The sequence below is a fragment of the Chiloscyllium punctatum genome, chromosome 35, assembly GCF_047496795.1.
Source record: "Chiloscyllium punctatum isolate Juve2018m chromosome 35, sChiPun1.3, whole genome shotgun sequence".
Taxonomy (NCBI): domain Eukaryota; kingdom Metazoa; phylum Chordata; class Chondrichthyes; order Orectolobiformes; family Hemiscylliidae; genus Chiloscyllium; species Chiloscyllium punctatum.
This window is the reverse complement of record NC_092773.1, coordinates 44,000,341-44,009,391: the sequence shown is the minus strand read 5'-3', so window position 1 is coordinate 44,009,391 and position 9,051 is coordinate 44,000,341. Positions and strand designations below refer to the sequence as shown.

General features: G+C 43.8%; 1 non-coding gene across 1 annotated transcript; it reads right to left on the bottom strand.

Moving 5' to 3' along the window:
• Positions 1-8,506: 8,506 nt before the first annotated feature.
• trnap-ugg (transfer RNA proline (anticodon UGG)) lies at positions 8,507-8,588 on the bottom strand. Its single transcript has one exon. It is a non-coding gene; the product is annotated as a tRNA-Pro (tRNA).
• Positions 8,589-9,051: the final 463 nt, after the last annotated feature.

Sequence of the window (9,051 nt, the reverse complement as noted above, 5' to 3'; positions counted from 1 at the left end):
CTGTCACATTCTATACCACCTACACCCACTCTCTGTTTCTATAATCGTCTGCACCACCTGAACCCTCACCCGGTCCCTGTAACACTGTCCAGCACCTGCACTCACTCCCTATTCTTATGACAATCTCCAGCAACTTCAGCTGCTCCCTAATACTGCAACATTCTGAAGCAGCCACACCCACCACCTGTTCTTGTCTCGTTCCCCAGCACCAGCTGCCACTCCCTGTCCCAGCGACATTCTCCAGCACCTACACCCACTCGCAATTCCTGTAACAATCTTAACCACCTGCATCTGCTGCCTATATTTTCAAACTTCTCATCCATCTGCACCATTCTGTACTCCTGCAACATTTTCGAGCACCTACACCATCCCATATGCCGTGAATATCACCAGTGCATAAAACTGTAACATTGTCCACCATCTTCGCACACGCCCTCGCCGTCTAAAGTTCTTCAGCACCTGCACCCACTCCTTACCCCTGTAATTTGTCCAGAACCTATGCACTTATTCCTGTAACACTCTCCAGAACCTGTTAAATTTCTCCAGCACCTTCACCCTTCTCACGATCAATTCAACGTCCTCCAGCACCTGCACCCAATGTCTATCCCTGAAACATTCTGCAGCCGTATCCCTGTAACATTGTCCAGTACTGACAACCACTATCTATCCTTGTAACATTCTGCAGCACCTGGTCCTGTCGTGGAAATTAAATCGCCTTGACTCAACTGTTAGCAAGAGCAAAGAAAGGAGCTTTATTTAAGTTCTGCAGATTTGAGCGCAATACATTCAGCTAGATGCCTCAATATAAGGGGAATCTGAGCATTGTTCATATATTTGTCTTATACTGCTTCTTATCACTTATCTGCATCGACAGATGAGACGGGAGTAATCCCGCTTTGATTATCTCCTAGGTAGACATTACAGCATACGCAATACAATTCTGCCCCGTGTCGTTGCTACTGTATGCTGACCAGTCCACAAAAAAATCTCCATATCTTGATTCTGAAGTGGTGAAAGCTGCAAGCCTGGTCCAGGGCTGCACATGTCATTAGTTACAGCGACACAATCATGTGGGTCTCAGCCTCTTTCTGTGGGGAGTTGTGTAGCTAGGTTAAGGACTTTATATCAGTTTATCGTAATGTTAGGCATCTCAAATAGCACAGTGCTATATCAGAGCCAAGGTGCTGCTGACATGTGTGCGGTCCTTTGCTCGGAAAGCAGTAAGGATTCTGAGACCAGAAGGGTTTAATCACCATAGCCGACTATATCCTTGGATGCTTCAAATGCCTGTTTAGCTGCGGCCATGGCTGGCAGACATTTAGGCAATGCTGACACTATGGCGTCTAATTTAGCTGAAAAATATGCTACTGGCCTCAATTTCCCCCATGATCCTGCAACAGCAGTGATGTCATGCAGTCACGCTTCGCATCTACTGTTTGTACAAAAAGCTTGTTTGTGTTCGCAATTCAGTTGTAGGTGTAGTTTGGAGCGCTTTGTAAAATTAACAAAGGCACTCTCGGCCTCTGAGGTTCAATGCAACGGACTCTGGTTCTGCAAACCTTTGCCATGTGCTATGTCACTGACGGGCGTCTCAAGGTTTGCGTAATCTGGGATAAATATTCTACAGTAGGAGCACATGTCCAAAAAGGGTAGAAATTATTTCTTCTTGTGAGGCTTTAGAATTTGCTGGATTGCTTGAACTCTGTCTTGACCAATGGCCTTCTCTTGTTCAGACAGTAAGTGACGGAAGAACTTCACCTATTGTTTCACAAATTATAGATTTGCAAGACTGGCTTTGTGCCCTTCCTTCGTGAGATGGCAGAACAACGCAAAAGTATCCTCCTGACATTTTTCCTTTATTGGTGCTGCTATCAAGCAATCATCTACATACTGCAGAAGCACTGACCCCTGGGTAAGAACAAGACTCTCCAGACTTCTGCGTCGAGCCTAGTTATATATGGTGGGGGACTCACATTAACCTTGACAAAGTCACGTGAAGGTCTACGATTTCCCTTTGAATGAAAACGCGAACCAGAATTGACTGTCTGGATGTACTGGTGCACGAAAGAAGGCATTTGCTAAATCCACAACATAGAATCTTTTGCTCTCCGGTGGAATTTGAGCTCATATTGTATAGCTTTTGGGAACACTTGGGGCGCGTGTGACAACAGCATTATTGACTGTCTGCCGGTCTTGTACAAACTTCCATTCCTCCGGTTCACCAGGTTTGTATGCCATTTTGACCAGAATAAATAGAGATTCTCACAAGTGAGGTTTCACAGGGGATTATCACTGCAGCCTTTAGGAGGGATTCAAAGGCTGGAGTAATTCCTTCTATGGCTGAGTGTTTTAACGGGTATTGTGCTCTGCAAAGGATGATACTCAGACTTTGGGGTTATCTGTATGGGTTCACAGCCCGGTATGAGCCCCACATCACGTTTGTCCTTTGCCAACAACTCAATCGGGACCATTTTTATTCTTGGCTCCGAGACTTCTATCTTAGGGAAACGCCTGGCTCTCCCCTTAGGCTTTTCAGGGCTAGCGGGCGTTCCCTGGACTGAACTATCTGCCTGAGTTAGCCAATTTCGTTTCTTCTTATATGTCGTCATATCTGCATTGAACCAGACACCCACATCGTCCCTGAAGACCAAACCTTTCTTTCTTTGTGCCTTTTGCACCCATGGTCCCAAATCCTGCCACCTGTCACCAGATGCCTTCGCAAGTGACACGTGAGGAGCAGAGCCTTCCCCATCAAAAAGATAGGGTCTGCTTGCTGTTACAGATACTTCAGATAAGTTCAGACTGACTGAACATCTGTGATCACTCCAATAAACTTCGCAAATAATAACTGATCTGGTCTAACCAATCTTATGATCAAATCCTTCTCATCTGGTTCATCAGGGCCTTCGCGGTGTATGTGTGCTGTGCAGTGCAGCATATCTCCAGCAAGAAAACCTGTGTTAATAGGATTAACATGTTTGCTTGCTTCCAGGGTGAGTGAATCGCTCACTGAACTTATCACCCTCTGGCTTAATCGCCACGCATACATGTACATCAGGTGTCGTGGTACATATTTTACAGCCTGGAGTGGTAAATCTTCACTTTGAATTACCTGCAAGCTCGTCAGAGTACTGTGCAAGTCCAACCCCAGTCTCCCTATGAGATCCTGACCCAGCAGGTTTAAAGAACAAAATTCTGATAACAAGAAGGAGAATTGGAATGTTTCGCCATGGCTAGTTTTTCACAAGAAGCGTGCGGAACATTTCTCCTGCATCACGACTCCTGATGCACCCATTGTGTTCAGGAACCTTTCACTCATCTTTATTTTCATCGACTGTCTAAACTGACTTAATTTAAGGACTGAGTAAGTTGCCCCGTATCTACCAAAAAGGTAACTGATGTACCTTCCACATATAACATAGTGGTAGGCACCGACTTCTACGCATCATTGTGATTTTGAACAGAGTGTCCACTTTTCGCAATGTCAGCACTCAACATAGAGGTTGGGTATGTCTCAGTGTCTGTAAGATTAGTCGGAGAGAGAAGCAGAAGCGAATCCTCATTGCCAAGCATAAAGCTTATCTTGTGGGCTGGACATCTCCACCTAAGCCTTTCCCTGTCAGTCACCCCGCTGTTCAGCCTCCAGGGCCGGTTGAAGCTGTCTGTGTGGGCACTGTCTCGCCTACTGGTCCAATGCTCTGCAAAAAAAGGACCCGCCAGATCTACAAGTGCCTGCGACTCTTACGCGACCTCTTCCTCGTCATCTTCTGTGACCTCCACCTCTGCCTCTCTGTCTTCCTGAAGCACCTCCCTCCAATGGCTGGGTGATAATTTGCATCATAGTAAGTTGAGATTTATGTGCTTGCTGTTCCATCTTTAGCTTCCGCTTATCCTTTTGTGCAATCAATTTTCCAGCATGTATCACATGTTGTTTTATCAACTTCAGCTTTATCGTGTCCCAGCTCGTGCATGTGTCTTTCACCTGTTTTCGTTATTTCGTCCTTCATTCCATTGATGAACCTGTTATTCAGGTGTGCCTCATACGGCATGATTTCTGCCGCTTTTATGTCGTCAGGTGGTCTCAGTCCACAGCGAGCGTTATGGACTTCAGTGAGGCCCTTAAGGTCCTGGGACCCTGTCTCACCTTCCCGTTATTTACACTTTGCTCTTTTGGTGTTGTCCATTCACATTGGGAATGCCTCCCTTAAGGCGGTTGCCAGCTCTGCAACAAAAGCATTAAAGTCTCCGTTCTGCTCCGGTTGTGTGTTGGCTCCTCTGGCATGAATGTTTGCAGCTGGCCAGTTATGCATGACTTTCGTGACATCTGCACCTACCTTTTGTCCCAGGAAACGTCTCATGTCATATGACATGGGAACTCAGTATAGAACCTTGTCACTTCGTTGGCGAATTTATTACCTCCAACCTCGTTTGAGTCAGGAAACTGCCCATCGGCAAATTCCAGATCCTTCATCGTCCATGGCCGGTTGACCTGCAACTGCAACTTGCAGAACTGCCTGGTTAGTGTATCATTCGCCAGTACCCTCCCTGTCTGGCTCACCATCTGTCGGGTGTTGATCGTGAAGAGGTCCTGGATCCCTTTCCTTCTTGGAGTGGTCATCCTCCATTTGGGCTTGTTGCTTCAATTGGTTGCAGGTATGGCGTGCGATCAGTGATTCAGCAGACCGTGAGGCGGCGGCTGCTGACGTGGAATCTTCCCCAGGTGGATCCCGTCGGGGGGTTGTTGGTCTCGGATGGCAGTCATCAAGGACAGAATCTGAAACATATTTAACACACCGTGCTGCTTCGTTAGGTTGTTTTCCGTGCCCATCTGCGTGTGCGCTGGTGTTTGTAAGTGTACTTGATCTATCACTTACTTGAGATTTCCGTTCCCCATGGCAGCGCAGCCTTACATGTTAAAAGCACTCCAATTCAAAGGTTCAATTTTCCCTTCCTTCTCTCCTTTTCTCTCTCCTCCAACCTCCACCTCAATATTTCCAACTATCTATTTCTAAAACTTCCTCCCTCTGGTAATCTACATTCCCTGATCCACAATTCTAACTGCTTTCCAGACACTGGGCCGTCATTATTGAGCATGTATGGTATTTTTGGTTGGCCATTTCAAGTACTGTTTGTACTCTCCTTTTGTTTTCTCTTGCCGGAGACCAAGTTTAGTGTAACTGGAAAAGTGTTCAGCTCTCTCTCTCACGCGGTACCGTTATCGTTCTCCTTTGCCTTGCTTACTTACCGCTGGAGGACCCGTCTTGCATTGGACACGTCCGCCTCAATGCCTTGATTTTCCTAACCCAAAAAACCAAGTATCCAGTATGCCTTTGGTGAGTCCAACTCAGACAGTGGTGGCTCCAAATCTAAAACCACCCCTAAACGTGCTGTCTCTGAAACACTCGAGAAACGGCAGTCCCCTTCGCTTGGGTTTTGCTCTAAGACCACGTGAGAGTTCACTGAAGCATGTTCCTGCTGCATTTATTCTATTAGAATGAGTCGCTATTTAGGATTACTTAAACCACGATTCTAACCCCGACTCTATTCAATTCGCTTGGGCGACCGACCGATTCCCAGCCCTCTGACGCATAAGGGCCAATTCAGCAATTGATATGAAGCGAAACACCTTCAAGGCGCTGCCACCTATGCTTCAAAATCCCATCCAGACGCCTGGTCCCGGGACTAGTCCCCAAGTTCACTGTCGTGAAAATTAAATCGACTTGACTCAACTCTGAGCAAGAGCAAGGAAGGGAGCTATATTTCTATTCTGCAGAATTGACCTCTGTCAATTAATCTAGATGCCTCAATGGAAGTGTTATCTGAGTATTGTTCTGATACTTGCCTCATTCTGTTTCTTATCACACACTCAAGGGCAAAGACTGTGAAAACACAAGTTGTTATTCTATCATTCCCTGGTCTTTGACATAACAGTTCTGCTTTCACTGAGTTTGACTGTCGCAAGGTCGAGTTGTTTGTTTCTCAAACTGATATAGAGACAAACTGACTGTAAAACTCAACAAAGTATTGTTTTTAAAGCTCAGCATAACATTAAATGCTAGAAAAACATTCTCTTTCAAATTTCATAGCAAGTAGATAATTTTCCATTACAGTTAGAGGATTCATGAAGGCACAGCGCTAGGTGTGCTCTATGTGGACTTAAGTAAGGCATTGGAGAAGGTTTTCCTTCGGAGACTGATTAGCAAGGTTAGATCTGAAGGAATACAGGGAGAACTAGCCATTTGGATACAGAACAGGCTGAACGGTAGAAGGCAGAGAATGGTGGTGGAGGGTTGCATTTCAGACTGGAGGCCTGTGACCAGCAGAGTGCCAAAAGGATCGGTGCAGGATCCTCTTCCTTTCGTCGTTTATATAAATAATTTGGATGTGAGCATAAGAGGCATAGTCAGTAAGTTTGCAGATGACACCAAAATTGGAGCAGTAGTGGAAAGCAAAGAAAGTTATCACAGATTACAACAGGATCTTGATCAGATGGGCCATAATGCGAGCATAATGCGTAGCCACGAGCAGATACTATTTTCAAAGTTGGTGAACAGATTTCTGCGTTTGCATCTCCATACAGGCGATGTCCGCTTAAAGTGATGCAGGTTCGACTGAAGAACAAGCCCGCCACACTCCAAAGACACATGTACAGAGTTGTGGCTGGGTTGAGAAACTGTGCAGTCTATTTGGACGATGTCATGATCTTTAGCAATTCAAGGAATGATCACAAAAGATTGTTGGCAGAGCTCTTTGAACGACCATGAGAAGCAAAACTGATGCTAAACATAAATAAAACAGAATTCACGAAAGCAGAGGTGACATTCTTGGGATGTAACATCGGTCATGGAAGTTTGACTCCGCCTCCCCCGGAACGTCAAGACGAAGGCTACAGAGGAATTTACATGATCAACCGCGAAGAAAGAGTTTCTTCAATTCTTCAGACTCAGCAGACTCTGTCAGAAGTCAGTTCCAAACTATACTCGTGAAGTGGCACAGTTAACCAATTTTCTGAATAAGAATACAACATTTCAGTGGACAATACCATGCCAGGAGACATTCGACCATTTGAAGTCGATATTCACCACCAAACCAGTTGTACGCACACCAAACTTCTCAAAAACGTTTCAAGTCGTCATCGATGGTAGTGACGTTTGAATTGGAGCTGTACTCCAACAGGAAAAATGAGCATGGGATTGAACTGCTAGTTGGTTACTTTTCAAAGAAAATCAACATCTACCAGAGGAAATGCTCCATAATCGAAAAAGAACAATTGATTTTGGTACTGGCCTTAAAGATTTAATGTATGTGGCCGAACAATTGTTCAGAAATGGTTACGTTCACTGAGCACAATCCACTAAAACGTTTTATATATAAGAATATGATACTATTTCGTTGGCTTCTTATGTAGAGACTTCCCATTTATAAATCGTATATGTTGTGTATCTGTAGAATGTATTCACAGACACGTTATCGCAGATTCAATTTATGGCATTTAGATGAGATTTGTCATTATTTAATGTTTTATGTGTATATATAGGAAAAATTAAGGCGATATTTTATAAAATTTACCGGTATGTCAGGGTAAAGTATTGAAAAATTAAAATGTAAACATATCTTCATTATGATGGTTCATTTTTCCTGAAGAGGAGAGGTGTTTTAAACATATTGGTGCACGGTTAAGAAAGTTAAAAGCAGCAGAATAACCAGACACTGCAACAAGTGTTATCAAGAACACCACAAAGTAATACTGGGTCGAACAACTCAATTAGCTCATTGCCTGGAGACATAACCATTTCGAGTTGACCACTCATTTTAAATTTTATCCAGCATACAATATTAATTTCAATTCAAATTTGAATTGTGTCTCTTGAAAATCTTACAAAGCAATGACACAATCAGATGCTCTGGGGTATGATACGGCGGACATTGCACAATTGTGAGGAGGACTGCCAAGTCCTTGCATGTCACAATCTTCTTGAAAAAAGTAAACTCTGAAAAATACCTTTTCGATCGGTGATGTGTGACACAGAATTTCCTAACAAGGAAAAAGAAGACACAGGAAGATCTGAAGAAAAGAACCTACAGCTGCCTGGTTTTGAGAAGAGAAAAGCTGTTTTATTAACTTTAATTGGAATTGTTATCTGAATAGTATTATTGAAGGAAACGTCAAAATTGGTTAAAGAAAATACATTGTTAATCGTAGTTTGTTAATGAATTACTCTTTTATTTTAGAAATAAAGTTCTTAATTTTTACGTTGTGCAGTTCTTGGCCTATCGAATTTTTGCAGATTACTGTACGGCATAAATCGTTTCTGTGTTTTATATTAAGCAGGATGGTTTACCCTGTGTCGTAACGAGTCTAAACAAATTGGCAATGCAAGTGTACATTTGTGCAGTTCTTTGAGTGCAGTGGAGGTTTGCACCATGCATGGCCTGAATGAAGTGATTCTCTCTGCCGTAATCTGAATCCCAAGAAAGAAAGTCCAAAGCAAACTCCGCCCTCTATCGTAGTTGATAGGATTCGAACCTGCGTGGGAATACCCCAATGGATTCCAAGTCCATCGCCTTAACCACTCGGCCACAACTACACGAGGGCGGGCGTTGATTGTTAAATTAGTTATTTCCAGGTCTCTGTCTCTGCTGAGCTTAGCAGTTCTGAATCATTGTTTGGTTTATTTGAATTCGAAAACCACAGCTTTCAAATCGATGAAATGTCGGGACAAAGTGGGTCTGGGTGTGTCACTCCAATAGGTAGAATCGATATTCAGATTAAAAGAAGGCGGAAATTGCAGGAAAATACGCAGCAGTTCTAGCAGTATCTGGGCTGGGAAAGGGCGATTCAATGTTTATTACGTTATTCGAACTCCGCTTTCTCCCAGTAGTGCTGGCAAACCCCAGTCTTTCCCCAGCATTTTATATTTTTGTTTCAGATTCTGAAAATCCAAATTCCTTTACATTAGCCATTTAAACAATACAGAAATTCCTTTCTGGTTCCCGACTAGATTCCTGTTTGGGGAACATTTTCCTGTCCACATTAAATACCCAGAGCTG